Here is an 8,682-nt window from a genome sequence, read left to right on the forward strand (position 1 = left end):
TACCTACAACTGCAAGCAGGAGAATCATATACATCAACCACATGGGATCTAAGCCACCTCTCAATTTAGAAGTGGAGAGGTTATCACCATGCCAAGGTCCACAGGATAGAGGAATAAAATATGGATTAGAGGGGAATTACTTGTAATTTACTATAGAAATATTGTGACTAATAAAGGAAGAATTTGTCTCATTGATGTGGAGAAAGTGGCCACGGTATTTGCTGAGGGCAGGGAGATGGAAGAAGTGTTGTGATGTGGGGGCATTTTTGGGACTTGGAGTTGTCCTAAATGATATTGCAATGACAGATACAGGCTGTTATATGTCCTTTCATAATGAAGAGAATTGAGTGGGAGAGAGCTAAACTCCAATGTAAACTATAATCTATGCTTGGTGGCAATGCTCCTAATGTGTTCATCAATTGCAATGAATGTAACACAGTTATGAAAGAAATAGTTAAGTTGGGGAAGGGTGGGAGGTGTGGGGAGTGGGGCATATGGGAATCCCTTATTTTTTTTTTGTAGCATTTTGTGTAATCCAAATATATTAAAAAAAATAAGAACTTATATCTTTAAAAATCACTTGACTGGAGATATGAGGGCCTATTTCTTAGTTCTTGATTCAAGTTGAATTGTTGACCATTTTTAAATTTGGTTGCTTGTCTTTTTATCATTGAGTTGTAGGAACTCTTTAACTATCATGGATATTAAATGCTTATTGTATATGTGGTTCCCGAATTAACTTTATCCGTTTGACTAGGCTGCATTTTTACCTTCTTGACAAATTCCTTTGAAGGATAAAAACGTTTAATTTTGAGAAGTTCCCATTATCTATATATTTTTTTCTTTTTCATGCTTTATTTGTAAGAACTAAGAAACCATGTCCTATCACAATCTCTGAAATAAGCTTTCCTACATTTTCTTTTGGGAATTGCATGATCCTGGTTTTTATATTTAGTTGTTTGATACATTTGGTTTCTTTTGGGTATGAGAAAGGTTTCCTCTTTCATTCTTTTGGATATGACTACCAAATTCTCCCAACTCCATTTGTTGAAGAGACTGTTCTGTCCCTCTTTAATGGACTTGGTAGCTTTGTCCATAATCAGTTGACTAAAGAGTTGAGGGCCTCTTTCTGAATTCTCAATTCAATTCCATAGATTTATGTGTCTGTCTTTATTCCAATACCATGCTGTCTTTACAACTGGAGCTCTGCAATATGCCTTAAACCAGGATATTGAGTTCACTAACTTTAAAAAAATATTTTAGGCAATTTGGGGTCTTTTTCCCTCTCAAATAAATTTGGTAATTTACTTTTCCTTTTCTGCAAAGTAGGCTGATCAAATTTTTATTGGGATTGTTTTGAATATATAAACCCATTTGGGTAGAGTTGACATCTTAATGATATTTAGTCTTCCTATCCATGAACATGAATGTCCTTCCATTTGTTTAGGTCATTTATAATTTATTTTAGCAATGTTTTATAGTTTTCAGAGTACATTTCCTATACATCCTTGGTTAAATTTATTCTGAGATATCTGAACTTTTAGTTGCTATTGTGAATGGAATTTGTTTCCTGCTTTCCTCCTCAGATTGTTCACTTGTGTGTACTGAAACACTGCTGCTTTTTTTCATGTTGATATTGTATCCCTCCACTTTACTGAATTCCTTTATGTGCTCTAGTAGTTTTATTAATGACTTTTTAGAGGTGTCTAAATAAAGAGAAATGTTGTCTTCAAATAGTGAAAATTTACTTCTTTTCATATTTGGATTATTTTAAATTCTTTTCCTTGCCTACCTGCGTTAGATAGAACTTCTAGTATAATGTTGAATAATGTTGGTGACAGTGGGCATACTTGTATTGTTCCTGATATTAGAAGGAAAGCTTTCATCCTTTCACCATTGTGTACAATGTTGGTTGAGGGTTTGTCATATATATCCTGCAACATGCTGGTAAAGTTTCCTTCTATTACTATTTCTTAGAATATTTTTTCATTAAAGTATGCAGGATTTTGTCAGATGCTTTTTCAGATTCAATAGAGATGGTTTATCTATTTGTTAATGTAATGTATTACATTAATTGATTTTCTTGCATTGAACTAACCTTTGATAAAACCCACTTGATCATGGTGTATAATTCTTTTAATGCGCTGTTGAATTCAATTTGTAAGTATTTTCTTGAGGATTTTTGCATCTGTATTCATTAGAGCAATTTGTCTGTGGTTTTCTTTTCTGGCTTTGGTTTTAGGGTGATGTTGGTTCCATAGAATTAGGTAATGCTCCCTCCTCTCTAATTTTGTAGAAGATTTTGAACAGAATTGGTATTAATTCTTTTTGAAATAATAGCTAGAATTCATCAGTGAAGCCACCTGCCCCTGGTCTCTTCTTTTTGGGGAGGTTTTTGATGACTGATTCAATCTAGTTACCTGTGTTTTGTGTGTTGACATCTTCTATTTTTTCTTGTCTCAGTGTGGTTAATTTGCGTGTTTCTAGGAAGTCATCCATTGCATCTAAGCTGTTGTTCATAGTATCTTATTATCACCTTTCTTATTTTTGTGGGATCAGTGGTAATATCCCCTTCTCATTTCTGATTTTATTTGTATCTTTTCTTATTCAGTTTAGCTAAGGGTTTGCCATTTTTGTTGATCTACTTGAAGAACCAGCTTTTAGTTTTGTTGATTCTCTCTATTGTTTTTATTTTTTAAAATTTATTACAGCATTTATTTCTGCTCTAATCTTTTTTAACTTTTTCCTTCTGCTTGCTTTGAGATTTGCTTGCTCTTCTTTTTCTCCTTCCTCCTGATATGCAGTTAGGTCTTTGAGTTTGAGCTCTTTCTCCTTTTTTAATGTAAGCATTTAGTGATATAATTTCCCCTCTCAGCACTGCCTTCACTGAATACCATAGTTTTTGATATATTTTGTTCTTGTTTTCATTCTTCTCAAGCTATTGACTGATTTCTTTTGCAATTTCTTCTTTGGCCAACTAGTTCTTTAACAGTATGATATTTAACTTCCATATAGTTGTAACTTTTCCTATTCTCCATCAGTTGTTGATTTCTAGCTTTGTTACATTTTGATCAGAGAAAATGCTTTGTATAATTTCAATCTTTAAAAATTTGTTGAGAACTGTTTTGTGATTCAGCATATGGTCCATCTTGGAGAAAGATCCTTGAGCACTTGAGAGGAATATATAACCTGCTGTTTGTGGTGCATTTTTCTATGTATATCTTTTAGGTTTAATTTGTTTCTCATATGATTCAAGCTCTCTCTTTCCTTATTGATCCTCTGTCCAGATGAACTATCCAATGATGAGAGTGGTGTCTCCCATCATTAGTGTAGAGACATCTATTTCTCCCTTCCATTTTGCCAATGTGTGCCTCATGTATTTTGAGGCACCCTGATTAGTTTTCTGAATACTTGTTATTGTTATGTCTTCTTGGTGAATTGCCCCTTTTATTAGTGTATAATGCCATTTTTCATATCTTTAAACTGCTTTCCATTTAAAATCTATTATGTCACTTTTCTCACCCTTTTTCCCCTTCCTCCAGCACAGCTCCAGTGCAATGCACGAGCTCTGCTCTCCCAGCTCCTGCCATGCCTCCACAACCACCACCTTTCAGCCACCATCATAATCATATACAGGGACCTCATCAACCATGGTGAGATATTCTCCAACATTTATAAGATCCAGGAGAATGTGAATGGGCTGTGCCTGGAGGTGGACAGGAAGAAGGTCAGTAGGACAGAGAATAACATTGATGACATGCTCATTGGTGGAAATACCTCCATTGAAGGCCCAGAGGGTGAAGGTATTGAAATCACAGTTGTCACTGGTAACAATATTGTGATGAACCATCACTTGAAGGAAACTAGCTTCACAAAAGAGGACTGTAAGAAGTACATAAAAAATTACATGAAATCATTCAAAGGCAAACTTGAAAAGCAATGACCACAAAGCTTAAAATCTTTTATAATAGGGGCTGCAAAACAAATCAAACACATCCTTGCTAATTTCAACAACTATCAATTCTTTACTGGTAAACATATGAATCTAGTTGGTGTGGTTGCTCTCCTGGACTACCGTCAGGGTGGTGTGACCCCATATATGATTTTCTTTAAGGACGGTTTAGAAACAGAGAAATGTCAACAAATTTGGCAGTTACTTTTGATCTATCACCTGGCATCATAACTGGCTGCTGCTTTTCATCCACACCACACCAGGACTTAGCAAGATGGGCTGATGCCATTTTGAACTCTTTATTAATTTTCATCATAATTTATTGCGATTGGAGGCATTGCTTTTTAAGGAAAACTTGCCATGTATGTTATCTGAAAATAAAAATTCATTTAAACATAAAAACTTTTTTTTGTCAAATATTAGTATCACCAATCCAGATCTCTTTTTGTTACTATTTGTGTGGAATAACTTTTCCAACCTTTCACTTTCAGCCTACTTGTGTCCTCATGTCTAATGTAAGTTTCCTGTAGATACCATACAGATGGCTCACATTTTTAATGCATTTTTTCAGTCTCTCTATTGATTGGGGATTTCAATCCCTTAATATTCAATCTTATTAGTGTAAACGCATTTTTTACTTTGACCATCTTATCTTTTGACTTTCTATATCATGTCTTACTAATTCCTGTCTTTTTATCTCTTTTAGTTACTCTTCTTAATAGTCTTCATTTCCACACTCTTCAACAAGACTCTAGCCTGTCATTTATAGGCTGTAGAACTCAAATCTCTTACTTTTAATGTAGAACCATCAACCCCTCCTTTCAAATCTGTCCATATTTGCTTCATATATTTTGGGGTTCTGCTGTTAGGTGCATATTCATTTATAATAGTTACATTTTCCTGCTGAATTGGCCCCTTTATCTGTATGTAATGCCCATCTGCTTAATTGTTCCCCTGATCAGTATGAAAAGACCACCTTTGTTGCACATAACTGTTTCTGTCTTAAAGTCTATTCTTCCTATATTAGTATAGCCACCCAAACTCTCTTTTGGTTACTACTCTCATGGTCTATTTTTCCATTCTTTTGCCCTCAACTTATTTGTATCTTTTACTTTTAGTTGAGTCTCTTACAAACAGCATATAGTTGGGTCATGCATTTTTATCCATAACTTCCAAACTCTGACTCTTAACTGGAATGGTTAAACTACAGTTAAAGTCACTATTGATAATATTTTTTCAATTTTGCTATTTAGTCTTTGTAAGTCTTATACATTTCTGTTCCTAACATACATTATAGCCTACTATCATATTCTCTTGTTTTTTTGTAAGGTACTCTATTGAATCCTTCTCATCTCTGAGTACATTTTTAATCTGTTTTCCTTGTGGTTATCATGGAGTTAAAGTTTCAAATTCAAAATATATTAAAAATCTATTTTATTTTATACCAACTTGAGCAGCATAAACATATATTTTCTCCACACCTCTCTGTCCCCCACAATTTTTCTACTTGCTACATTTGTATTTTTTTATATTGTATTTCCAACTATACAGAAGGGAGTGGCTTATCATTATTTTATGCACTTGAATTTCAGCACCTATAGGAAGTAAGAAATAGAGTTACATACCGAAGAATACAATACAATTATGCTGTCATTTATAATTAAGTAAATAAGCACCTTTATTGTGGGTCTTTATTTCTTTATGCTGTTTTGAAACAATCTACTTCCCTTTTGTTTCCATCTGAAGAACTCGCTTTAATATTACTTGTAGAGTATGTCTAGAGGTTATGAACTCCTTCTGATTTGTTCATCTGAGAATGTCTTAATCTCTCCCTCATTTTGAAAGGGAGTCTTGCCAGATATAATAATCTTGGTTGGCAGTTGTTTTCCTTCAAACTTTAAATATTTCAACCCACTTCCTGTTTGCCTCTATTTTTCTGATGATAAGTCAGTATTTAAACTAATTGGGATTCCCTTCTACATGACACATTGCTTTTCTCTTGCTTTCAGAACTCTCTCTTTCCTTTCTATTTGATAGTGAAATAAATATATGATAGGATGTGTTTTTCTGTATGTTTATTCTGTTAAATATTCTCTGAAGTTCTTGGATGTGCATATGCATGCTTTTTCTAAGTTTGGGGCATTCTCTGTCGTTATTTCTTTGAATATTCCTTCTGCCCTTCTTTCTTATCCTTCTGGGACACTGATAATGCATATACTCATGCATTTGATGGTGTCCCATATCTGCTTTAGGCTATTTTTGCTTTTTGTAATTCTTTATTCTTTCTGTTTCTTGACCTGCCTCATTTCAAATATCATGTCCTCAATCTCACTGATTCTTTCTTCTGGCGGCTCCAATCTACTCTTGAAACCCTCCTGGTCATTCATTTCAGTTACTGTGGCCTTGAACTCCAGTAGTTCTGTCTGGTTCCTTTTTAAACTTTCTATCTCTGTATTTAGACTTTCATATTCTCCATTCATTGTTTTCCTCATATCCATTAATTCTTTATCTGTACTTTCCTTCATCTCCTTGAGCATATTAAAGATAATTTTTAATGGCTTTGTTCAATATGTCCACATTCTTTCCTTGTTCATTGGTGTTTCTGTACTTTTATCTTCTTCCTTTGGATGGATCATAATTTCTTCTTTGTCTTGAACTCTTTTGTTGAACACTATACATTTTAATATTTTAAAAAGTTTATTCTGGGATTTACTCCCTGAGATGTCTGTGTCTTAGTTTTTTAAACAACTCATGATAAGAAATAAATTTTCCTTAGCTTCAGCCTTCTTATCAGGAAGGTTGGCCTAAGGTATATGCAGTGTGCAGTATTTCTGGGGTTTTCATATTAGTTGTTTCGGGGTACCCTTGTTTGCAGGTTTTGTAGTCCCCTCCTAGTAGAAAAATCTCCCTCTTCAAGGTATTTGAAACCTGTATGCTTTTGTCCCAAACCATTTGCCTCTTTAATATATACACACATTTCATTGTCTCATGTTGCCTTTGCCTGGAGAACAAATTATGGGAGGAGAGTCACCCAGGAGAGTACTTTCCCAGTCAAAACAGGGTCAGATACCCACAAAGTGGATGCAGACTGTTTTGCAAGTTCCTTGTGGAAGGAATCAGGAAGAGCACCAAAAACTTCTCTGACAGCTTCCCAAACCTGAGGTTTCTTGGCCTGCCCAGTGAATACAGCCTTTCAGCTAACTGTCACTGGCAGCTCTGAGGAAATGCTGTATCTTTAAATATCCCCTGTTTCTGCCCTTGTCCAGGGAGAGTTGATACAATGTCTGCCATCACATTTGTCCAGGGATGTGTTGAAACAGTAGCTAACCTCAGATCCAGGAACATGCACTCCAAATTTACTAATCAAATGATAAGATCAGTGATAAACCATGCCCACCATTTTCTTGGGGAACAAGACTTTTATGTCCCTTTCTGACACCAGTAGCTACCGGGGCCTGAACCCATTGTGGGGTATGGTGCTTTTAGCCCTTGCACAGAGAAATTAATTTGCACTTCTTTATCATAATTTACCAGACTCTTTCTCCTGCTCTTCCCTGAATACTGAACAGTTTTCTTATGGCCTCTGAACTTTCACAATAGTTCATTCAGACAGTTTTTACCTTTTTAATAGTTGTTTCGGTGGGACTATTAGTCCTCGAATTCCTGAGTCTAATATCTTCCCCATGTGTCTCCTCCAACCTTCACTTTAAAAAATATTTTATGCAATCTGCTTGTTTATTATTAAACATTTTATTATCTTTATTAACATTCAAAACAAATTTCCTTTGCTAAATAACATTAATAAACTAAAATCATATAAAGTATAATTGTTCTATTTTATGGGATTTTGGACTATTTTTATTCAAAGTTGAAGTTTATTAAAGTGGTATAGAGAAAGTAAGAAAGATTCTGCTGTAAAACTTACAAAAGTATGTGACCATTATCTGAATAAAAATGAGCTGACAGAATAAAATGGTCTTTATATTAAGAACCTAAGAAGACTGAATATTGATTAATAATGAAAATATCTTAAATACTAATTAAAAAGTCAAATTGTGTTCATAATTGGAAAATAAAATGGAGAGTTGAGGCTTTACACAATCAATGAAACCTGAATATATTTCAAAAGACCAGAGTAGCAAAAGAACACTATAAAATGAAAACATACAACTATAGAAAAAAAATTAGACAAAATTAAAACCGTGCAAGGGAAATTTATTTGGTGAATAATACAATTTAAATGAATATGCAATGGTATCTCCTTTTAAGAATGAAGGAGAGAGATGGGCAAGATGGCAGAAGAGTAGGGAGCTCTAAGAGTCAGCTCCTCCTATGGTTCAGGTAGTAATCAGACAGGATATATCTAAATCACAGTTTGGGGGAGCCCAGGAGACCAGAAGAACACCATGCTAATCCTTGGAAGAAAGGAAGGAGGCGACTAACCATCTGTGCTTATGAGGAAGCCCACCTTGCTGTGGTTGTGCAGGCAACTATGGGAGCCACTCCCTGGTTGGCATTGGAGGCTACATTTTTTAAAAAAGGGAGAATGAGATAAACATTCACGAGCTCTGGTGATGAATTAGCAAATTTGGCTGCCTAAAGTCCAATTCTAAGTAAAGCTGTAAGTAATGTTTGAACCCTCCCAAGTCAGAAAGAAGCCAGTAGCAGCCATTTTTACTACATCAATGGCAGGAGTACAAGCAGAGCTGATTGAAAATCAGAGTGAATTA

The 8,682-nt window shown here is 34.8% G+C and overlaps 1 pseudogene; it reads left to right on the forward strand.

The window, feature by feature from the left end:
• The first annotated feature begins 1,818 nt into the window (after positions 1-1,818).
• Positions 1,819-4,183, forward strand: LOC101416854 (translationally-controlled tumor protein-like; annotated as a pseudogene).
• Positions 4,184-8,682: the final 4,499 nt, after the last annotated feature.

The sequence above is a fragment of the Dasypus novemcinctus genome, chromosome X, assembly GCF_030445035.2.
Source record: "Dasypus novemcinctus isolate mDasNov1 chromosome X, mDasNov1.1.hap2, whole genome shotgun sequence".
Taxonomy (NCBI): domain Eukaryota; kingdom Metazoa; phylum Chordata; class Mammalia; order Cingulata; family Dasypodidae; genus Dasypus; species Dasypus novemcinctus.